The 25,374-nt window shown below is 36.2% G+C and overlaps 1 long non-coding RNA gene across 3 annotated transcripts; it reads left to right on the top strand.

Annotated features, from left to right (window-relative positions):
• Positions 1-9,894: 9,894 nt before the first annotated feature.
• LOC149661020 (uncharacterized) lies at positions 9,895-11,421 on the top strand. Of its 3 annotated transcripts, none has more exons than XR_016368757.1 (5): positions 9,895-10,110; positions 10,238-10,434; positions 10,516-10,554; positions 11,074-11,165; positions 11,234-11,421. It is a non-coding gene; the product is annotated as an uncharacterized LOC149661020 (long non-coding RNA). The 3 variants fall into 3 exon arrangements; XR_016368756.1 differs by having other exon boundaries at positions 9,897-10,110; positions 10,185-10,434; XR_016368758.1 differs by having other exon boundaries at positions 9,900-10,110; positions 10,185-10,434; positions 11,047-11,165.
• Positions 11,422-25,374: the final 13,953 nt, after the last annotated feature.

The following is a 25,374-nucleotide window of genomic DNA, read 5'->3' as shown; positions in this document are numbered from 1 at the left end:
ATAATCGACTGGGCTATGCTAAGGGGTTATGGAAAGAAGTGTCGAGGGTCGGGACACCGGGAAAATGAAATCTTCTATCAGTTAGGAGTCCTGACAGTCCGGGATCCACACTTGGCTAGGGAATAAGACCGGTTTACTGGTCAAAATCCAGTTTATTATAGTTTGTTAACTAGTATATTATTCGAAATTTGAACGTGGCTGGTCCAAATGACTAGTTTATTAATTCCTACTTTTACTTAAAATTGATATGAGGACCACTTTTTATTTATTTCATTTTAACATAAATTTTGACAGCAGGAGTCCATTTGTGCATTTTTGTATACACTCCTAGTCTGAGAGGGTTGAGAGAGATTTTTTTGGAACAGAGGCCGGCCACGGCAGCTAGGCCAAGGTCTAGCAGCCTTCTAGGAGTTTAGTAATAAACTAACAAATAATAACATTAAGCAACTTATGCTGAAAGCAATAAATCTTTCTATTTTTAACATTAACTAGCTGAGTTGCCCGCCCTACGGGCGGGCTGCCTCAGCTAGTTGCTACTAAAAAGTGAAACTAATTAACAATGAATGCTTTTATCGGAAAACATGTATAAAGAAAATACTCGACTTGGCGAGTATTTGATATTTTCAAACAATAGTTAACAGTTGTAAAGCAATCACAATATTTCCAAATACAAATCACTATCTTCACTTGTTTCTTTCATAATGCTTAAACTTGCCCTCTCTCACCACACTGATAACCGTGTTGAAGTTTAAAATGAAAGAAAGGTGTGAAAACGCGTTCAGAAAGCGCGATGAGAGGACAAAGGTTTCCTTTCTGTAGGAAAATTTTAGAAGTTTTGGGTGGGTGTAAAGTCAACGTGGAGAGTCAACGTGGAGAGGCAGAGAAAAAACGAATAAAATCGCGAGGGAGAAAAACGCGTGAGGAAACGTTCAGAAAACTCGTTCATTGTGCCCTCGCGTAGGGCGCGCGGAGAGGAAGAGAGAAAACGACCCCCAATATCTTGCCCCCAAAAGCCTCAACGTGGAGAGTCAGAGAGAAAACGAATAAAATCGCGAGGGAGAAAAACGCGTCTGTAAAGGGTTTTCATTTAAAGTTAATTAAAAAGTTAATGGAGTTACGGGTGTAAATCGAAATCAGCGATTCACAGGGAAAGGTGTTCTTTCCGGACGAAAATGTTCGAAACCGTCCCTCGATCGTAACGCTGTGAAAAGAAGGTGTTAAAACGCGTTCAGAAAGGAAAAACGTGAAAAAACGCGTCTGTAAAGGGTTTTCATTTAATGTTAATTAAAAGGTTAATTGAGGTACGGGTGTAAATCGAAATGCGCGATTGAGACGGAAAGGCATTCTTTCCGGAGAATAATTTTCGAAACTGTCACGCGATCCTAACGCTGTGAAAAGAAGGTGTGAAAACGCGTTCTGAAAGGCGCGATGAGACGACGACGACGACGACGACTGGCTTTTTATTATGTAGATACTCGAATTTTGTCTTTATTAACCCAAATCTTGGAACCAGTAGAAAAATAAATAGGGAATGGGTCACTGGTCCCTGGACCAGTTTAATATTTAAGACACGAGGAGTCACTGGTCCAGAGGACTAGTTTGGAAATAAACATAATTTCCACGCTTGGTCCCCATCCCAGTCCTCGACTGAACTTATATCAGGGATTCATCAGTTTGAACTCCAGTCGAGTCTTTTGTTAGTTAGTTTTAATACGTAATTTCGTTCGGGTTATTTAAAGGAATGGGAAGGTAAGTCCGTGAAATTAACTCAGTATGTTACGCTTGTGTGTATTAAGACTTTGTCAAGCTATGCGTGTGCTAACCCACGTCATCAATGACGTCAATCAAGTACATATGTATATGACAAGGATACAATTGTAATAAGCGAGAATGGCCATCTTTTTTGTGTAAGAGACAGCCTGGCAGGCTGATCATTCTAGCTGAGCAGAGCAGTGGCGTCGCTACCCTTTTTGGGGGGACGGGGGTTATATCCCCCTCAAAATAGTCCTTAAACCCTACCAAAAATTGCTCTTAGCCCCACGAAAATTCTATCCCAATATATTGCACATTACATTGGTAGATTGGTTAAGTTTCATCTTTGTAGAGATGAATATCGATATCAAACCGTATAATTTTAAGGAAAACAAAAAACAAATCAACACAGATTACAAGTCAACAGATGAAGACATGTAATATTTTTCACGTTCTTTCGAGAAGCGAACCAGTAGTGGCGACTAAAAGCAAAGCAAAACTTGAACTGAACTGTACGCGAGTAAAATTCCATTACCAACAGTTGTCTGATAGTCAATAAATTCGGTTCCGTACTCTTTATTAATAACAAGTTGGGAAAACCAAAATATTACCTCTCCGAGTCAAGAGGTCTACTACTACAAACTTATTTACCCAGATATGGAGTTATTTCACTTTTTTGAAGTAAAAATTTACGAAATATTGAAGTAGTATTCCAAACATAGCAAACAGTAAAGTAGACGACATTTTACATCCAATAAGGATAAATCTTGGACACATGGAAATCAGTCAATGGGGAAAAGAACAGGAAATGAAGTCTACGCTTCAGCTGTTTACCCTATATTCTGGTAGCTACATTCACAACTGGTTTTCAGTGTAAACACAATCGTCTCGTCTCACCTCAACAATATTCTTAGTTTGCCAACACGAATGTTAACGTTAAATAACACCAAAGCTAAATTATACCCAGACGCACTAATAGTCATAGCGCACCGTAAAGAGAATAAAAAGTCTGTAGCTACTCGTTTACCACTAGCCCTTTTACTAATCTAATTGCCACCATGATCTTTTCTTCTATTATAAAATCTTTACCTGATTATTTAAGAGTGTATTTAACTTTCGGCTCACTCTGAACCGTTAATGTCTCTTCATTTCAGACACGAAAATCAAAGCCAAAAGTTTACTTCACTTCAGGCCTCAATAATTTACACTTTGTTTCACTAAGCCTATTGCGGATAATACTTGTTTTACCCGCCGGAGTCTAGGTCTTAGGTTTCTTCATGAAGTCACTAAACCAAGGATTATTCTATATACAGATGTCGTATAGCTTAAGTAATATATAAACAGCCATTTCAAATAACAATATTAAAAAAAATCTTTGGAATATCAAAATGAAACAGAGCTTTAAAGCTACAAAACTACTAAATGCATCATAATTACGAAAAATACTTCCACATATTCACTTTATATTATGTAAAAAGGGAATATTAAGGTTCTGTATGATTTCTTAACACATCAACACAAGGCTAACTGCTAACGCGACGCACTAGTGTAACAACGGACGGACACACACAGACAAAAAAATAAGCTGCTTTTTAACTCTTTCCGTATTAATTTTGAGATGAGAAACAAGATTATCTTAAATATTAAAATAAATATAATTAATATTAAATATTTTCTTCGTCAGTTGTTTGCCTTATTGAACGTTACATCGTTTTGATATAGAACAATTAAACATTCTAGAGAGACTTGACTAATATTGGCGTTTGAAATGAAGCATACGCCGGTTGCTTCGACTTACTCAAATAGGTAGTATATAAGGGATTCGAATCGCGGCTGTAGATAAGAACATCGCAATTGCGTGAACCTTGGAGGAAGACCCCTCCATTGGAAGGCTAGACGTTTCTCGTAACCCTAGCCGATCGCCGCGTATGTCTTAACCTTAAGGATGTTGGTGGTGTTAGAAGCCAGGTGTACAGACTGGTGTCCATGTGGGATGGACAAAAACAAAGACCAGAAGATGGTTGTGTTAGAAACCAGGTGTACAGACTGGTGTCCATGTGGGATGGACAAAAACAAAGACCAGAAGATAGTGGTGTTAGAAGCCAGGTGTACAGACTGGTGTCCATGTGGAATGGGCGAAAGACTAGAAGATGGTGGTGTTTAGAAGCTAGAAAGTTCAGACTGGTGTCCATGTGGGGTGGACAAATGAACAGTTGTTAGACAGACAATGGAGTTATAGCCTGTAAGTGGAATACAATTTCCGGGACTGTAAATGCGGTCTGGAAATTGAATACACGTTTGCTCCGATCTGCAAACTGCGAACGCGGTCACGTGGGTATAACAACGGACAGACAGACAGACAGACAGACAGACAGACAGACAGACAGACAGACACGTCGAATTTAGAACCTCTCCGTGACATACGTCACTCGGAGAGGTAAAAATATGTAAATTTTTGAAATACGAATAATTTCACGTTTACACAAATTTCGGATAGAAAGGTCTACACATATTCTATTGAACTAATTTAGGAAAAACTTAAGTATTAATTTCTGATAATAATGTCTAAAAGGTTTGCCCAGATTTAGCCCCCCTCTTATTTCAAACCCTAGCGACGCTACTGGCTGTATACCACCTATCCAACTTCCAAGTCTCCTCAATGGTTTTACTCATCTGAAATTTCTATTGGTTTCAAACACTACATTATCGATTTTATCAAAAGTGATTGTAAAAGAAATAGAAATAAAAACCAAATTATGCATATCCCACCGAATTTCAGCACACAGCGAATAGGGTGTCACCAACCTTTAATTATTCATTTTCCCCAGGCGATTCTTACCATTAATACATGGGCAATCTACTCATATTCTGAACACTTGTAACCCTCAAAGTGACTACAAAGAGTAATAGGTATGTCTTTGTATTACACCGAGCCTTAGTCCCAAACATTTAAGTTCTGTTTTGTGAAAATTATAAATAAAAGCGTAGTGATCCTCCATATAACTATGGTTTAACACATCATTGACAGACAATTCAAGGCGCAATATATTTTCATCCAAGCTAAAGCCGTTAAATCAGCCCCCTCCCCAAACTCGTTTGAAATGCCAAGCACAACGCCAGCCATCGATAGGTCCACACTTCCCACTAAATTAACAAAAACTTATGAATTCTGAACATTGTCTTTCATAACTTTCATGAAAAAAGCTACTCAAAATATTTCCAAGCTACAGTATCCTTCAAACACTACGCCATTTATAAAATCTCACTAGCCAAATTCTATGATTCATCACTCTTTCATGTACAATGATTTATCACCCACTCCTTCTTAGTTTGATATTAATTAAAATATTAATTTTTTTCCCATTAGGAAAGGGCTCACATTTTTCCATGGCATCTAATATTACCTGTGTTTACGAATTAATTAGGCTCATATTTCCAGTTAAGCCTAGGCCAAGATGCAGAGGTAATTTCAAATAGTAATCATTTTCTGCTTTTTACATAAATTTAACGAATCCAGGTGAAAAAAGCCACAGTAAAAAAAGCTAAGGTTAAAAAAGGCAGGGTAAAAAAAGCCAAGGTAAAAAAAGAGAAAAATACGGAAAAAAAGCCATTTTATTTTATATGTAAGGTTGTCCAAATTTTATATTGTGGCTAACCCGGGGGTACGACGCTCCTTCAAATATGGTACAGTAGAAGATTTGAAATCTTAAAAATCTTCAAATCTTTCAAACCCATCTAATAAATTCTTGATAAATCTTTAAATCTTCACAAATCTTTTAAATCCCAGAAAATCTTTTAAATCCCAGAAAATTATTTCAAATCCCAAAAAATATTTAAATCCCAGAAAATCATTCAAATCCCAGCAAATCTTTCAAATCGCAGAAAATCTCTCAAATCCCAGAAAATCTATCTAATCCTTGATAAATCTTTCCAATTTCACAAGTTCCATAGTCTTTCAATCTTAAACCCATATACTCCCATAGTGTTTCAATCTTAAACCCATATACTCCCATAGTGTTTCAATCTTAAACCCATATACCCCCATAGTCATTCAATCTTGAAATTATATAATCTAATATAATATAATACATTAATATAATTGCCAACGTTTGTGGTTTTTTAATCTTGACTTTCTTTCCATTGGCTTTTATTACCGAGTTTGTGGATTTTTTTACCTTGGCTTTTTTTGTATTCGTAAATTTATCTTTTATTACCTTGGCTTTGTTTTCCATTGGCTTTTTTTACCGACAACCAAATTTAACACATATAACTAGGATTTCTACTCGGGAAGCGCATTAAGGCCTCTCAGAGAGGTCCGCACTTCTTCCCAAGTTCCATCCTATGAATTTTTTAAGTAAGTTTTCAGAGCTCATGAAATGCATCCTTCCCATTTCAGAGTTTCTCTCCAAAATGGGAAAATGGCGTCGCCTTATCAAGACAGCAACGAAGTAGTGACGTCAATCACGTGAGTAGTAATCTTAACTATCTCGTTATCAGTTTGGGAAGTACACATAGCGTTCCTTGTTTGTTTTTCAAATGTTCTCTTGCCTATCCAAAATACTGATAAGATAAGATGGGCCGTGTTTAAAATAACCTCTGATAAGGGGTTTCTTTAGTAAGTGGGGCAGCTAGAAAATTATGCAGCTAAAATGGTTACGTAGATAATAGTATGGACTGTGTTCAGATCTATGCAACATAGTTCTAACAATAGTATTTGGACATAACGTTAACAAAGTTAATTTTGTCTGTTTTCCATCGAATAAAATGAAAATATGGGGAATATTTTTTGATAATTCGAGGCAGAGTGTAATTCTGTAGCCAGTAAAGGCAATTTTAACTCAATATTACGATAATTTTGGTTAATTTTTGCATTTCAAAATGAATTTGATCGTAACTTAGCTAGACCAAAATGGATATATATACTAAGCCAAATCATCTCCACGGCACCGAGCTCAGTATCCTAAGCTTGGAGCAGGTAAATCCTGCTGCCTCGAAATCGAGGCTTAACGGTCTGGAGTGGACCGAAAGTTAAATACACTGCCTATCTAACCCAACCTAACCTAACCTAACTTAACCTAACCTAACCTAGGTGATGTTCTTTCGTGATGTTACGAAACATCATTGCGGACCTGTGCGATCCCTTGCGGATGTTTTTTGAGGGAAAATCTACTTTACAGGGGCAAGGTGATTTGCGGGAAAGTCTACTTTACAGGAACGAATGAATAATTATTTTCTCTCCATTACTACAAATGGATCCCTTTTATAACAGGGAGGAACAATGGTTCGCGAGAACAAGGGCAAGGTGATTCGCGGGAAAGTCTACTTTACAGGGGCAAGGGGATTTGCGGGAAAGTCTATTTTACAGGGGCAAGGGAATTCGCGGGAAAGGCATATTATTTGGGAAGTCAATGAACTTAATCATCAATATTTTGGACAAGGCGCACCATAGATAATTTATTGTACATTAGCGCAAAATGTTCAATCATCATTAGATAAAAAAATTGGCAAAATGAAGTATCATCGAGGCTGTAAAGTTGACGGACAATTGATAGTTGGGATTGGCTAACATTCAGACCATCGAATCCCAATGGCGCCCGTTGAAAAGAAGTAATTGTCGAGGGGGTGTTCAAACCAGGGATTTGGACTTGCACCTATGCGAGTATTTGTGGCGATGCCGTTTTTTTCACTCTCTTAAATGTGTTAAAATATGTATGACCCTAATAACCCTGAAATAAAAGAATCCATGTAATGAAATCTGACTATTCCATTAATCTTAAATGTAGGCATAATTTAAGTGTGTATTTAACTTTCGGTCCACTCCAGACCGTTAGAGCCTCGATTTCGAGGCAGCAGGATTTACCTACTCCAAGCTTAGGATACTGAGCTCGGTGCCGTGGAGATGATTTGGCTTAGTATATATATCCATTTTGGTCTAGCTAAGTCAGGATCAAATTCATTTTGAAATGCAATAATTAACCAAAATTATCGTAATATTGAGTTAAAATTGTCTTTACTAGCTACAGAATTACATTTTGCCTCGAATTTTCAAAAAATATTCCCCACATTTTCATTTTATTCGATGAAAAACAGACAAAATTAACTTTGTTAACGTTATGTCCAAATACTATTGTTAGTACTATGTTGCATAGATCTGAACACAGTCCATACTATTATCAACGTTAGTATATTGGCTTCATAATTTTCTAGTTGCCCCAGTTATTAAAGAACAGCCGTCTGATGAAACTTGTGCAGCGTCCAGTGGTATTAAAGCTTAGGATTGCCTCGATTGTGTGTATTCGGCTTAGATAACTATCGGCTAACCAACAGAGAACACTTCGAACTCCTTAAATCGGTTATAGCGCGAAACTCTCAACAAAAGTCGAAAAATCGGTTAAAAAATCTAGGCGCGATTTAAAGAGTGCGTTTGGCTTAAAAAATCAACTGGCCTACAACTTGTCTACTTCTTGCAAGACTCACTACCCGCTAATCTGTTATCTTATCGACACCGAAATCTCAACATAGACTGCAAACAGAACTATCCTCATAACACTGGCGGAGCCCATGTGGAACACTTCACAGAACTTCTCTAATAAAATTTCTCTTCTAATAGGTGGGTTAAATACTTTTATTATTATAAACTACCCACAAAACCGCAAACTCCGCTAGTGTTTCACACATATCAGTTACCAAAATGGGGAAAACTCGCTCAAACTCAATCACCAACCAACCTGAAGATGCTGACCCCAGTTAGCCAGTACTTCCCTAGTGGAAAAAATGATTGGAAACCAATCGGTGACAAATTCGATCCTATTGGTGTTTGAAGATTTCTATTGGCGACCTATAGGAAATGATCTGCCAATAGAAGTCCATTTCATTCCGATAACCATCCGATTGGAAATTCTATTGGGAATGAATTGGGGTTTCTTGCCATTTCAAGACCATTACATATCCAATAGGTTTCCAATAGGGAACTCTATTGGACATGTATTGGTCATTTTTGCAAATTAAGGTCCTTTTAATTCCCAATAGGTTTCCAATAGGGAACTCTATTGGACATGTATTGGTCATGTTTTCAAATTAAGTTCCTTTTAATTCCCAATAGGTTTCCAATAGGGAACTCTATTGGACATGTATTGGGCATGTTTTCAAATTAAGTTCCTTTTAATTCCCAATAGGTTTCCAATAGGGAACTCTATTGGACATGTATTGTTCATGTTTTCAAATTAAGTTCCTTTTAATTCCCAATAGGTTTCCAATAGAGAACTCTATTGGACATGTATTGGTCATGTTTTCAAATTAAGTTCCTTTTAATTCCCAATAGGTTTCCAATAGGGAACTCTATTGGACATCAGAAGGGGATAATAGAAGAAGGATGCCACTCTGTATCCTCTTAATGCTTTAGTTATGTAACGTCATTCTTCCCAGGCTCACCCTTTTAGTTTGCTTTCCCGCTCATCAAACTGCAAATGGGCATCGCACCGTAAGGTGAATTCTATAGTTGTTTGGCACTAAATCCCCAGCAATCATCCCACAAACCTCGCCTTGACGTGGGACAAAATGCACAAGCGCGTCTTGCCAAATATTTAAACGCTAATAGAGTAATTATGAGGGAACTATTTATCGTGTATGTGATTCGGTTTAGTAACCTTGCTCTAAATGTTCCGATGTTGGGAAGAGTGACGTTACACTTACCCCGCTTTGTGGTACACTTCTCTCGAAGAGAAGTATTATATACTTCTGTGGACATGTATTGGTCATGTTTTCAAATTAAAGTCCTTTTCATTTCCAATTGGTTTCCAACAGGGAACTCTATTGGACTCTATAGGAGAGGCCAACTAGTAGGCGCGCGAGAAGCCAAAAAGGGTCACGGTGGCGCCGCCAGACGGCGAGTAAAGTAACTAAAGTTCAAACAAATTATGGCTCTATAACGTGTGAAAAAACAGGTATTTTTGGGAAATCGGAAAAAAGACAAATCTCTAGCATTTCCTTTATTATTTTTGGAGTTAGGAGCGATGCAATCAATTATTAACCACATGTTTCGATTTGTTGTTCTTGACATGGTTTTGAATTTTTATTAAAACTTTAGTTACTTTACTCGCCGTCTGGCGGCGCCACCATGACCCTTTTTGGCTTCTCGCGCGCCTATTAGTTGGCCCCTCCAGGCTCTCCTATAGAGCCCATAGCTCGTATCCTTCCTCCATGGCCATGCTCGTTTCTCTGGTCAAGGTTTAGCCCGCTACAACGCTCGATAAACTCAACTCGACTCAATTTCAGCGTTATTATTGGAATTAATTCATGAAATCCGATTAAATCTTGCTCCAAATAGGTTTCTAAAGGATATTCAGCAATTTTCTAATGGTAAGAACAACTTTATCACGTTTTTGAAGCTTCTAAAGTACTGCTACTCGCTAAGCCTTGGCCCTTGTTTTCAGAGTTTGAATTTTTAGAATCTCTAAAACGACATAAAAGTAGTTTTTACCTTTAGAAAAGTGGTGGATATCCTTTAGAAACGTATTCATTATAAATGAACGAGACATTTTTGATAAGTTATATTGACGATGATTAGTGATGAACGTAAAACGATGATTAGTGATAATGAACCTCAAGAGATAGTCAAAGGCATAAGAGATCATGAGCCCCAAGGGATGATGAGAGATGGTGGGTTAGTGAGAGTAAATTACGGTAAGTTTCTTCTAACACACAAGAGTAGACTTCCCTATATAGTCTCAATTTCTAATAAATTAACTCTTAAATTGTTACCAGATGATATGTCTAGTGATGACGAGGAGATGCGCAGTAAAAGTATGATATTTTTTCTCTTAAATTCTTAAAAGCGAATAGGTCTTTGGAAAAATTATGAGTTCCACATCATAATTATCATGGATCTGTTTAGATCAAATTACTTGTTTTTTAAATCCATATACAAGTCAAAAATAGTAAGCTTCTCTCTGAATTTTATCTTCCATCAAAATGCAAGAGAGAAGCTTACTAGAGGCTCCACCCCTACATAACGCGCTTACCCTCCCTTTAACATATAGTTTTTCAAAAACTCTGTAGATTAAAAAAGTGGATTGAAACCATTTTGCTTGTGCCATATTTTTAATGTTAATGTTTCAAGTGTGTGTGTGGGTGTGTGTGTGTTTTTTTTTGGGAGGCTTTTGTGTCATTCTCAGTTTCTCACAAATTCATATTGAAATGTCAGAATGTACAAAGTGTTATAAGGTGTAAATGAATTGAACTCTTTTGCACAATCCTAAGTGTTCCAAATAAATCTATCGGGGAGTTTCATTATAGAAGCTTGACAGGAACATCGTCAAATAGGTTCAAAAAAAACTAAGGCGTTAGAAGCGAGGCAACTAAGGCGTTAGAAGCGAGGCCATCTCTTACTCCACAAAAGGTTTCGGCTATTAAGAGTAAGTTTAAAAAAATGAAAGCTTAAAAATTTGTATCAATCATACAATAGTAACTGTTATTATTGCAGGTAGTGTTCGCTACTACGCCAAGAAAAAGGGGAAAGATCAGTCTGCCCAGGAGATGGCGGCTAAGGCAGTGAACCACGCCCTGACCCAAAAAAATTTCCGATTTGCGAAAAAAAATTATTGCCGCGCCAAATTGAAAAAACCAAAAAAAAAAAAATTCCTTTTTAAAATAAAATATTTCAATTGTGAAGGTTTTATTAGTATTGTGGAGCCTGTGGTAATTAGTTTGTTCGCCATATTATTAATTAATTTTCATATGTTCTGTGTGAGCCTATGGGTCGGTAATTGGTCAGTCTTATGGGTCGGTAATTGGTCAGTCTTATGGGTCGGTAATTGGTCAGTCTTATGGGTCGGTAATTGGTCAGTCTTATGGGTCGGTAATTGGTCAATCTTATGGGTCGGTAATTGGTCAGTCTTATGGGTCAGTAATTGGTCATTCTAATGGGTCGGTAATTGGTCAGTCTTATGGGTCGGTAATTGGTCAGTCTTATGGGTCGGTAATTGGTCAGTCTTATGGGTCGGTAATTGGTCAGTCTTATGGGTCGGTAATTGGTCAGTCTTATGGGTCGGTAATTGGTCATTCTAATGGGTCGGTAATTGGTAAATCTTATCGGTCGGTAATTGGTCAATCTTATCGGTCGGTAATTGGTCAATCTTATCGGTCGGTAATTGGTCAATCTTATCGGTCGGTAATTGGTCAATCTTATCGGTCGGTAATTGGTATATCCTATCGGAAATGTGACGAAAACACTATTGGTTTCCAATTGGTTTCTGAACTGCGTTTTCCCAATTGGTTTCCAATCATTTTTTCCACTAGGGTTACACCAGATATTGTAGCTGAATTAAGATCAATATAAAAAAAACTCGACACCCTTACCAATAGTCTCACGGATACAAAAAAATCAGTCTCGGATATTGAAGCACGTCAGATAGCTATGGACAAAAACATCACCGATATTCAAGATGTTATAAACGACATTGGATTACTAAATGTTAAGGTCTCTGATTTAGAGTTAGAAATAAAACAAGTAGATAAGAATGCTAGTGACCGTATTGAAAGTAATAGGATGCGTATCGATAATGTTGAAGTCATGATCAAACGAAATAACGTCTTAATTAGAGGTATACCAGACTCCGACACCGAAGATAGAAACACCCTAGTGACGAAAGTTGAAAATCTATTCTCCCAAAAGTTAAATACTTGCATTACAATCGCCCCGGCTCAGGTATATCGTAAAGGCCCATTCAGTACGGGAAAAACGCGTCCTATAATATTTAAAGCTGAGACATACGACCAAAAATTTAGTATTCTTTCAAAAAACACCATGCTAAAAGGCTCTAATATTTATATTGAACATGACTTCACCACAAATCAACAATACGCTCGCTATATGTTACGCAATTTTGCCAAAACTAAACAACCTAACAAATATAAGTGGATTGGTACCACAAAAATAGACTTTGGAAATGAAAAATTCAAGTTTGATTTTGCCACGAATTCAGTTGTTAAAAGTTAAATCCTAAATTTTGTTGAAAATAATCCCATTGATATTGTTAACTTCACCTATTTTATGCCTAATATTATTTTCAATAACATCCGTAGTGTTAAAAAAAACTTCATTAATCTGTTAACTGCCTGTCATGCTGAAAATGATGTTCCAGAAATATATGCTCTTGTAGAAACATGGTTTAATCAAAACTATTCAGAACAACACCCTAACTTAAAATTTGTTGGCCAAGGAAGAACTGAAAGATTAGGCGGCGGGGTCGGTTTCTATCTACAAAATCATATAGAATATGAAGTCATTCCCGAAGCATGCTTAATAAATGAGAGCTGTGAAATATTTACAATCAAATTAAAGAATTTATACTTGACGGTGGTGTATAGACCAGGGGGTTGCATAAATGAATTCTTCGCGACTTCTGAGTCTATGCTAAATAAAATGGGTGATCCTCGAGCTAAAAAAATTGTTCTTGGTGACTTTAATATTAATATATTAAACCAAAATAGTACAACCCAACAATTACTAGACTTGACAGGGTGTTATGGGTTAGAACAAATCGTTGCCACACCAACCAGAGTAACTCCCCAGTCTTCTACACTAATAGACCACTGCTATGCAAATTTTCCTATAAATATTAGCGTTAAAAACAATCTTGAGACATCAGATCACTTCCCAATCAAATTAAATTTTAATATGCAAATGGAAACTAAGCAAACTTTACGAATTAGGAACTCCTCTCGTGTGAATATAATGAAATTTCAAAATAAGTTAAACAAAAACTGGGACCACCTAGCACAATTCGATAACATTAATAATGCCTTTAAAGAATTTCACAAATTCTTCTCAGAAACATATAACGAATCTTTCCCCTATTATGAAACCAAAAAAACCGACTCCCATAAATGGATATCCGAAAATATCATTAGGTCCATCAATGAAAAAGGAAACTTCACTCAAAGTTTAAACGGCACCCAACCAATGAAAACGCTAAAAATTACAAAAGTATAAGAAACAAATGTAACAACTTAATACGAAACGCCAGAATTAATTATTATAAAGAGGCTCTTAACATGACAAAATCGGACCCAAAAAAATCTTGGAAACTGATTACTGACCTACTTAGTAGAGGAAAAAAAATGGCAACACCCTGTATCAATAGCTCCCCGGAAACCTATAATAATTTTTTTAATCCATCTCTAGAAACGTCGCATGCCATAGTCGGAAAAAACCTACAATATGTATACCACGTACCTAACTCCATGATACTCCTCGACACGGACGAAATAGAAGTTTATAAACTTCTGTCCAATTTAAAATGCAATTCATCTCCGGAAGTTGATGATATTGCACCAAAAATTGTGCACCAGTCGGCTAGCTTACTAACAATACCCCTGACAATTCTCATTAACTTATCCTTCAAACTTGGCCAATACCCAGACATCCTAAAAAGATCAGTAATTGTACCAATTTACAAAAAGGGAGACAAAGATTCTCCGGCAAATTACAGGCCCATCTCGCTCCTTCCCACATTTGCAAAAGTTTTCGATAAATGTTTCTACAATAGACTAAACGATTTCTCCAAAAAAATCCACCTTATTTCAGCTAATCAGTTTGGCTTTAGAGAGCATTGCAATGTTGAAATGGCCAATATTCAAGTATACAAAAAGATTATTGACCATTTGGATAATAATAATTACGCTGTAGCGACGTTTTTAGACCTAAGGAAAGCATTTGACACAGTGTGCCATAACAGACTTCTGGAAAAACTTTACATAATGGGTATAAGAGGCAATGCATTCCAATGGATCAAATCCTATCTCACTGACAGATTCAGTCAAACCAGATTGAATAGCATTCTATCCACAGAGAGACTAGTCTCGATAGGAGTTCCACAGGGTTCTATACTATCACCGCTGTTATTTAACCTGTTCATCAACGATATGGTGGCCATCGATGATACGAATTCTCTGACCCTTTACGCTGACGACACTGTTAGTCTTGAAGGTGGCCCAAATTTAGACAATCTGATTAATGATGGAAACAAGACCCTAAACAAAATCTACCAATGGCTAAAATACAATTATCTGGAACTAAACAAAGACAAAACAGTGTTCATGCTTTTCTCAAATATAAACAAAACTAGGACACGTAGCAAAGACATAAGGTTTGGCCCCTACCCCTTACAAGAAGTACAATCCTACAAATACCTTGGTGTATGGTACGATCCTCATTTAAAATTTAACGAACATACTAAAATCATAGCTAAAAAAGTGGCCTATAATATCTATCTACTGAATCAAAATAGGAGAATATTTGATAAAAAAACTCTTCTTATGCTGTACTACGCCTTGGTCTATCCTCATTTAACGTACTGTATAGTAATATGGGGTAATTGCCCCATGCATAACCTTAACAGGCTATGGCTACTACAAAAACGCGCCGTTAGGATACTAGACGACAAGGATTATTTAGCACATACAACACCAATTTTCACAGCTCTCAAAATACTGAACATTTTTCAAATATACGATTATTTCGGTTTAATTTTTATTTTCAAATCATTGAATTCCTCATTGTTTAACCCATTTCCCCTAAGCAAACTCTCGAAATACTTTACTCGAAAATGTTACATTTTAGAAGTTCCATATGCACGGACTACCATAAAATCAAACTCAATTAATAAAAACTGTCATTGTAGACAAAGACTGGAAAGTGTAAAAGATAAGGTTTGAAAATGAACTGCCTGAAGTAACAGATATTAAAATTTTCACTTTTGAAGACATCATTATAAAACATCAATTATTTTAAAAAATTCTTATCTTACTTTTTTTCACCAAAATTACTTCGGGAAAGTATTTTAAAAAGGAACATGCGCGTTATTTTGAAAATACTACGGCTTTACATTTTATTTTTTATCAAAAATTTAAAATTAGGTAGAAAATTCGACCCTATAACGACAGAAAATCGTTGAGAGCTTATAAAATATAAACCGTATTAAAACTTTACAAAACGTATTCTTAAATTGTAAAGCTTTCAAAGTATTAAATATTAACGTGTTGTGTTGCTCTCAAAGATCACGATCAATCTACAGATCTTTTCGACACTAATAACTAAATCACAAAGAAAAGGCCTATATTATTTTCCGCTTCGCAATATTTTCAATTTTAAAATATAAAAATTTAAACTCTTCAAGAGAAATCTTTTCAGATATCCAAGCATTTGAATCTCCTAGAATCAAATGTTAGTTGAAAGTAAAACCAGTACCAAGATAGTATCCCTTAAACCCTTCTAGGTGACAACTACTATTGAGGACAAAATACTTGGGTAAATATTGCTGAAAAATATTTTGCGAAAATGAAATTTTGGTGAAAAAAAGTAAGATAAGAATTTTTTAAAATAATTGATGTTTTATAATGATGTCTTCAAAAGTGAAAATTTTAATATCTGTTACTTCAGGCAGTTCATTTTCAAACCTTATCTTTTACACTTTCCAGTCTTTGTCTACAATGACAGTTTTTATTAATATCTGTCACTTCAGTCTTCATATTAATTAAAATTGTTTAGAAAATATGGGAGAAAAAGTCCTAGGGCGTTGCGCGTTCATCGGTAATCTAGGTTAAATACCAGCCGTCGGTAATGCAACTAAATCACCGGTCGTCGGTAATCTAGCTTAATCACCGGTCGTCGGTAATCTAGCTTAATCACCGGTCGTCGGTAATCTAGCTTAATCACCGGTCGTCGGTAATCTAGCTTAATCACCGGTCGTCGGTAATCTAGCTTTATCACCGGTCGTCGGTAATCTAGCTTAATTACCGGTCGTCGGTAATCTAGCTTAATTACCGGTCGTCGGTAATCTAGCTTAATTACCGGTCGTCGGTAATCTAGCTTAATTACCGGTCGTCGGTAATCTAGCTTAATTACCGGTCGTCGGTAATCTAGCTTAATTACCGGTCGTCGGTAATCTAGCTTAATTACCGGTCGTCGGTAATCTAGCTTAATTACCGGTCGTCGGTAATCTAGCTTAATTACCGGTCGTCGGTAATCTAGCTTAATTACCGGTCGTCGGTAATCTAGCTTAATTACCGGTCGTCGGTAATCTAGCTTAATTACCGGTCGTCGGTAATCTAGCTTAATTACCGGTCGTCGGTAATCTAGCTTAATCACCGGTCGTCGGTAATCTAGCTTAATCACCGGTCGTCGGTAATCTAGCTTAATCACCGGTCGTCGGTAATCTAGCTTAATCACCGGTCGTCGGTAATCTAGCTTAATCACCGGTCGTCGGTAATCTAGCTTAATCACCGGTCGTCGGTAATCTAGCTTAATCACCGGTCGTCGGTAATCTAGCTTAATCACCGGTCGTCGGTAATCTAGCTTAATCACCGGTCGTCGGTAATCTAGCTTAATTACCAGTCGTCGGTAATCTAGCTTAATTACCGGTCGTCGGTAATTTAGCTTAATTACCGGTCGTCGGTAATCTAGCTTAATTACCGGTCGTCGGTAATCTAGCTTAATCACCGGTCGTCGGTAATCTAGCTTAATTACCGGTCGTCGGTAATCTAGCTTAATTACCGGTCGTCGGTAATCTAGCTTAATCACCGGTCGTCGGTAATCTAGCTTAATCACCGGTCGTCGGTAATCTAGCTTAATTACCGGTCGTCGGTAATCTAGCTTAATTACCGGTCGTCGGTAATCTAGCTTAATTACCGGTCGTCGGTAATCTAGCTTAATTACCGGTCGTCGGTAATCTAGCTTAATTACCGGTCGTCGGTAATCTAGTTTAATTACCGGTCGTCGGTAATCTAGCTTAATTACCGGTCGTCGGTAATCTAGCTTAATTACCGGTCGTCGGTAATCTAGCTTAATTACCGGTCGTCGGTAATCTAGCTTAATTACCGGTCGTCGGTAATCTAGCTTAATTACCGGTCGTCGGTAATCTAGCTTAATTACCGGTCGTCGGTAATCTAGCTTAATTACCGGTCGTCGGTAATCTAGCTTAATTACCGGTCGTCGGTAATCTAGCTTAATTACCGGTCGTCGGTAATCTAGCTTAATTACCGGTCGTCGGTAATCTAGCTTAATTACCGGTCGTCGGTAATCTAGCTTAATTACCGGTCGTCGGTAATCTAGCTTAATTACCGGTCGTCGGTAATCTAGCTTAATTACCGGTCGTCGGTAATCTAGCTTAATTACCGGTCGTCGGTAATCTAGCTTAATTACCGGTCGTCGGTAATCTAGCTTAATTACCGGTCGTCGGTAATCTAGCTTAATTACCGGTCGTCGGTAATCTAGCTTAATTAGCGGTCGTCGGTAATCTAGCTTAATTACCGGTCGTCGGTAATCTAGCTTAATTACCGGTCGTCGGTAATCTAGCTTAATTACCGGTCGTCGGTAATCTAGCTTAATTACCGGTCGTCGGTAATCTAGCTTAATCACCGGTCGTCGGTAATCTAGCTTAATCACCGGTCGTCGGTAATCTAGCTTAATCACCGGTCGTCGGTAATCTAGCTTAATCACCGGTCGTCGGTAATCTAGCTTAATCACCGGTCGTCGGTAATCTAGCTTAATTACCGGTCGTCGGTAATCTAGCTTAATTACCGGTCGTCGGTAATCTAGCTTATTTACCGGTCGTCGGTAACCCTTAATTGGTAATCTAGATTAATTACCCTTAATTGGTAATCTAGATTAATTACCTCTTAATTGTTAATCTAGATTAATTACCCTTAATTGGTAATCTAGATTAATTACCCTTAATTGATAATCTAGATTAATTACCCCTTAATTGGTAATCTAGATTAATTACCCTTAATTGATAATCTAGATTAATTACCCTTAATTGATAATCTAGATTAATTACCCTTAATTGGTAATCTAAATTAATTACCCTTAATTGATAATCTAGATTAATTACCCTTAATTGATAATATTAATTACCCTTAATTGATAATCTAGATTAATTACCCTTAATTGATAATATTAATTAGTAACCCTTAATTCGTTATCTAGTTTAATAACCTCTAATTGGTAGTCTAGTTTAATTACCTCTAATTGATAATTTATTTTAAGAACGTTTAATTGGTAAACTACTTTAATTACTTAAATTCGTAATCTAGTTTATTTATCTTTAATTGGGAGTCTAGTTTAATTATCTCTTTTTGATAATCCAGAATAATTAGCAGGGAAAAGTTAAAATGTTTATTAAGCTAGTCTGAATTTGACTATATCCGCGACAATTTAGACCCGTGTGTTTTGAAGGCGTCGCTGTAGCGGCCGCGTCAACGTCACTGCAGCAATATTAAAGCCGTCTTATCTCACTATCGATAGGCCATTCCAACCAAAAGGCATTAAGAAGAAACAATCGGATTATTATGAGGCAACTATACGTTAAAAAAGGCCAACATTGGTCTCGCTGATATTTCCTAATAAAACAGTGGATAAATGCTAAAATATCGCAGATTGGGGTAGTTTTTAAAATTTAAGTTAAACATACTTAAAATTAATTTTTGTTAATAACAAGAAAAATGATCCTAGATTATAGTTTAAAGTTTAATTTAAGACCGTTCCCAAAACTAACCAACGTATAGTTTTCCTAAATCACGAATAACCGATTTGTTTTTTTCGAAAAATTTCCCATGTTATTTCTATGGGAAAAATTTCTGTTTTGCATCAAAAGGTGTGATTAATTTTATGGAAATGAAAACCACCCTTAGCAACTTTATTTTTTATAAAATAAACTAATTTATGGATCTCTTTGAAATTTTAACCACATATTAAGGGCCCGAATTGTAGTTCTGTGGAATTTTTTCGAATGAATTAATACAATACAAAAAAAAACTACATCCAAACAAAAAACTCTCCTTATACATTAAAAGCAGTATGAAGTCTTATCTAAGAGAGCTACCGCTCTCTCAGAATTTTTTGCAGAACTGTTAACATATTCAATAACATAAACCCTCCTTCTCAATTTAATCTGGCCCAATTTAAGAGTTACATAAGCAATAACCTCATACAAAAAATATCCTAAACTATTCTCTTATTACAATGTATTAAACGCGGCCTAAAAGACGATTAACGACTTGGCCGGCCCACGATAACTGTAATCTCAATGGTATCCGAAATAAATTATTATTATTTTTATTATTATTATTAGGGCCATAAAAAGAAATAAAGACAACTTACTTTAATAATCCAAAACAGAATAAACAAGTCTTCGTAAACTTTATTAGATCAAAAAGGGATTAACCCAACTATACCTAACTTGACAGTGAAGCAACAAAACAAAACTACTGCTCGTTCCGAGAGCTGACTAACGACTGACTTAACATAAACAAGTTGGGAAAACCAAAATATTACCTCTCCGAGTCAAGAGGTCTACTACTACAAACTTATTTACCTAGATATGGAATTATTTCTCTTTTTTGAAGTAAAAATTTACGAAATATTGAAGCAGTATTCCAAGCATAGCGAATAATACAGTAAAGCAGACGACATTTTACATCCAATAAGGATAAATCTTGGACACATGGAAATCAGTCAATAGGGAAAAGATCAGGAAATGAAGTCTACGATTCAGCTGTTTACCGTATATTCTGATAGCTACATTCACATCTGGTTTGCAGTGTAAACACTATCGTCTCGTCTCACCTCAACAATATTCTTAGTTTGCCAACATGAATGTTAACGTTAAATAACACCAAAGCTAAATTGTAGCTAGACGCACTAATAGTCAATGCGCACCATAAAGAGAATAAAAAGTCTGTAGCTACTACCCGTTTTCCATTAGCCCTTTCACTATTCTAATTGCCACCATAGATAATATGCACAGGGATCGGAAGGTATGCCTTCCGTAGTGTATCTCTCTTTTCCGCGCTTGTGCGGGGGGGGGGGCGCACGCCAAACTTCTGCAGTTGACTTCCGCTTATGCGCAGACGAGGTCTGCCTGCTCGTTGTTCGCGCCGCCCCGTGGCACCCGTGTGACCCCTTAATCTAAACCGAGGCTTAGGATGTTTTTCAAAAATTATTGAAAATACTAAAGTATCAACTAACCTGACCTTTAAGGGTTATCCTTCTTTTGTTTCTAGTAAGTAGTTTATAGTCAGTTAAAGCCATAGTGCAAAGATATGCTCCTTTGATACTATAAGATGATAACCGATAGGCCTAATGTTTATATAAAAACTTTAAAGAATGCACGTGGGGAAATTTGTTTTTCCACACGTGCATTATTTAACCATGATTCTACGCTGTACGCATGCGCTGGTTTCCGGAAGTAGAGCCTACCCAGTTTGTACAAAGCGCGGCAAGCTCTGCCCCGACCTTCTGACCCTGGTGTTAATTATCTATGTTGCCACCATGATATTTTCTTCTATTATAAAATCTTAACCTGATTATTTAATAGTGTATTTAACTTTCGGCTCACTCTGAACCGTTGATGTCTCTTCACTACAGACACGGAAAACAAAGCCCAAAGTTTACTTCACCTCAGGCCTCAATTATTTACTCTTTCTTTCACTAAGCCTATTGCGGATGATACTTAATATACCCGCCGGATTCTAGGACTTAGTTTCCTTCATGAAATCACTCAACCAAGGATTATTCTATATACAGATGTAGTATAGCTTAAGTAATATATAAACAGCCATTTCAAATAACAATATTAAAAAAAATCTTTGGAATATCAAAATGAAAGAGAGCTTTAAAGCTACAAAAGTACTAAATGCATCATAATTACGGAAAATACTTCCACATATTCACTTTATATTATGGAAAAAGGGAATATTAAGGTTCTGTATGATTTCTTAACACATCAACACAAGGCTAACTGCTAACGCGACGCACTAGTGTAACAATGGACGGACACACACAGACAACAAGTTGGGAAAGCCAAAATATTACCTCTCCGAGTAGAGATGACTATCACTACCCCTTAAACAACCTAAATATATGCAATGCTAATTAAAGGGTTACCTAAGACCATTTCACTCTGGTGTTTATATTTGAAATGTTAATATCAAAAGATGTTCTTGGAATATTGAGATGAAACAGAGTTTTATAGCTACACAACTACTAAAAGAATCGTAATGCTGAAAAATATTTAAAATATTTCCATTTAATATTCTGCAAAAAGAAAATGTTATCGTTTTGTAAGAGATCTTTTCATCCTACTCGCTTTATATTAACTTTGATACGCGTGTAGTGTTTCGATTCAGATGCAATCTTCATTACTCGTTCCATATTAACTTTGATATGAGTATAGTGTTTTGATTCAGGTGCGACAAAAATATATTCAATATAATTGAATAAATCATGCGGTCATTTTTGAGACGCCTGTAACTTTCTGTTGTAATAAAACAATTCTAACACAGCGAATTTTATTTTATGATTTTATTTCGTATTTTTTTTTAAATATAAACACTACAAAGCTCAATATTATTCAAAATACATCATACATCATGGAAACTGAACATTTTTTCTCAACGGACATTCGTATTTTAAATGAAAAAATAAAAAAAGAATAATAAAGATCAGTAAACTTACATAAATGGTTTCTTGGAAATATGAATAACGAAACAAAAAGGAAACATGAGTTGCCTTAAGCACAACATTATATACTGAAAAATGATAAGGCTTTAATGATCGTACAACAACAATTTATAGTACATATTTTTCTTTTTAAGTACAGAAAATTGGAAACTTGGTAATTTCTTTCTTGAAATTTGAAATAATCACAAAGAAAGAAAAAATGAAACGTAACTTGCCTTTAGAACAACATTACATATCCTTAAATGTTAAGGCACGTACAACAATTTATAGTATATATTTTTCTTTGAAAGTACAGAAAAATTTGGAAACTTAGTAATTTATTTGTTGAAACTTGAAATAATCACAAAGAAAGAAAAAATGAAACATCACTTGCCTTTGAGCAACATTGTATACCCTTAAATGTTAAGTCAAGTACAACAATTTATAGTAAATATTTTTCTTTGAAAGTACAGAACATTTAGGAAACTTAGTAATTTCTTTCTTGAAACACCAAAAAAATAAGTAAAATTGAAATATCACTTGCCTTCAGAACAACTTTACATAACGTTAAATGTTAAGGACCATACAACTATTTATAGTATATATTTTTCATTGACAGTACAGAAATTTAGGAAACTTAATGTCAGTTTATCAAAATGAAATCGAGGACTGTTAGAAGATTTCACTTTTTTTAAACAATTTTCACTAGGTGGCAGCAAATCGCTCTCTGTTTTCGAACCATCCGCAAGCATTTCTTTCAAAATATCGCATAATATTTGTCTTCCATGAAGCTTCGAAAATTTATTTGGTCCAGACCAATAAAACTTGAATCGATAATCATCTTCGTCAGGAGCAATCGAATCACATCTTTTTAGTAACATCAGAGAGAATTCTTCTGACATCTCGAACTCGAAAACTTTCAAAAATGATTTCAGTAAATCCAGACAAATTACATCGTATTTACACGTATTATATCTATGAATAAAATTTACAATAATAGTAACACCAGTATCGCTCAAAATTAGAGTCTTTTTGTCATTTCTCGAAGTACGCTTAAATTCAGAAAGGATTTCACGAAACATATCAAAGTCCAATTTTGAATGAGACGTACTCAAGGACGGGTTTGAACGCGGCAACCGTGATAGCAGAGTTCCTACATAATCGGGTTGTGAGAATAATTTTTCTTTAATCACGCGTGAAGCACGACTCCAGATAAATGTGAATATTAGATTTGATTTCATATCAGAAAGGTTCGACACTATGAGCTTTAATATATTAATGTAGCCACGAATGTCCGCCATATCCAGTAGTGGTTGAAAAAATTTCGGATGTAATGAAATCGGGTATCTAAGAAAACAAGTCATAATCATTTTAGGGAACTGCGAAGCAACGTTTTGTGATTGTTCTGGGTTCAGTTCAGGCAACAGAAATGACAATAGTCCAATATTTTCGTGAAACGAGGAATTTTGGAATTTATCTATTATCGTCTTAAAAGGTTGGTCTCTCTCCGGCGGCATCAATTTTTCCCAAAAGTAAGTCATTGGTAGTTGGCCTATTCCATCATCTTCGCTGGTGTATTTTCATTCACATATCAACTTTAAGCAAATATGTCCATTTTTTCTTTTTGACTAGGTGCATCTTGACTACTTTGACTAGGTGCATCTTGACTAATTTGACGAGATGCATCTTGACTAATTTGACCAGATGCATTTTGACTAATTTGATCAGATGCCTCTTGACTATTTTGACCAGATGCATCTTGACTATTTTGACCAGATGCATCTTGACTATTTTGACCAGATGCATCTTGACTATTTTTACCAGGCGCATCTTGACTAGATTGAAAAGGCGCATCTTGACTAGATTGAACAGGCGCATCTTGACTAAATTGAACGGGCATATCCTGATTTGGCGTCAAACGTGGAAAAGCGGGAGCATTGGGTGGTCCAGACTTGGAAGACTTTATAAAAAAAAATAACTTTAAGTTCTAATGCGCCATTTTGAATCAAGACACACTACTAACAGATTCGATTCCTGCGTACACAATGTTTTTAGACTAGGAGGAATCATACCATTTACAGAAGGATGCGTGACTTTTGACTCCACCATCGAGTCGGGTCCCCTTGTGTAAATGGTATGAATGGCACTCCTAGTCTAAAAACATTGTGGATAAGTAGCACTGAAAGTAATATATTATTTCAAGCCCAGAGTTGGTTCCCTCCCGAACTACACTTGACAGTAGTAGATATAATACCTGCTTTTCAATTCTGTCTAAGGTAGCAAAGTCAAAATCAAAGTCCTCGTCGTCAACGAAACTTTCTTCCAAATCCACAACGTTTTTTCCCGCAGAAGTGCTGGGCAGAGGCTGAGAAGAACTGTAGACGCGTCCGTACGGAGTTATTCTATGCTTGGATTTGTTTTTAGAACAATTAGCTTCAAAATGCCCTAAATTCCCGCAACCGAAACATGTTGGTCGTTTAGAGAATGTTCTAGTTGGAATCGGTACTTCGTCTGGTTCACCGTACTTCGTCTTAAATATATTTTTTAATTGCATTTCATTCAGGGGTGACGCCTTGTTTAATCTAAACATTCTAGTTCTAAAGTCTATGTTTGCACCAAAACCACAGAGAGTTATGGCGCCTAATTCCACAAAGTTTTCTTTAGTAGAAATTAACATTTTATGTCCTTCCAATTGCTTATTTTCTAGTTTGAGATTTACTAACGTCATTCCAATGCAGTCTGTTACATCTTCGACTGCTTTAATGTTTTCTGTTAATCTTTCAAACGGGAGATTGCCAAGCCTTTCCCAAAGCTTTGCTGACAGTCTTGAAAAATATCTATCACTTCGAATGAGACAATCACACGTTATCTCACCAACCTTTACTTTCTTCAAAAATGGTGGTGTTTCAGGTCTATAATAAATATACCAAAAATTTAGTATCAATTACTTTAACCACCTTATACAACTATTGATAAACCGCTTTTCCTGAAATAACCAGGTTCTCTCCTATACATATCATTTATATTGCCAGATGCAAGCGTAATAAATATTTTAAAACGTAAACAACAAAAACGAATGTTACTTATGTTACTTCCATACACTTATCAGTGAAATATTTGCT

The sequence above is a fragment of the Phalangium opilio genome, unplaced genomic scaffold (assembly GCF_054372755.1).
Source record: "Phalangium opilio isolate 3A_F unplaced genomic scaffold, DU_Popi_V2 ptg000070l_1, whole genome shotgun sequence".
Classification (NCBI taxonomy): domain Eukaryota; kingdom Metazoa; phylum Arthropoda; class Arachnida; order Opiliones; family Phalangiidae; genus Phalangium; species Phalangium opilio.
Note: the sequence above shows the minus strand (reverse complement) of the source record. Positions and strands in the feature narration are given on the sequence as shown.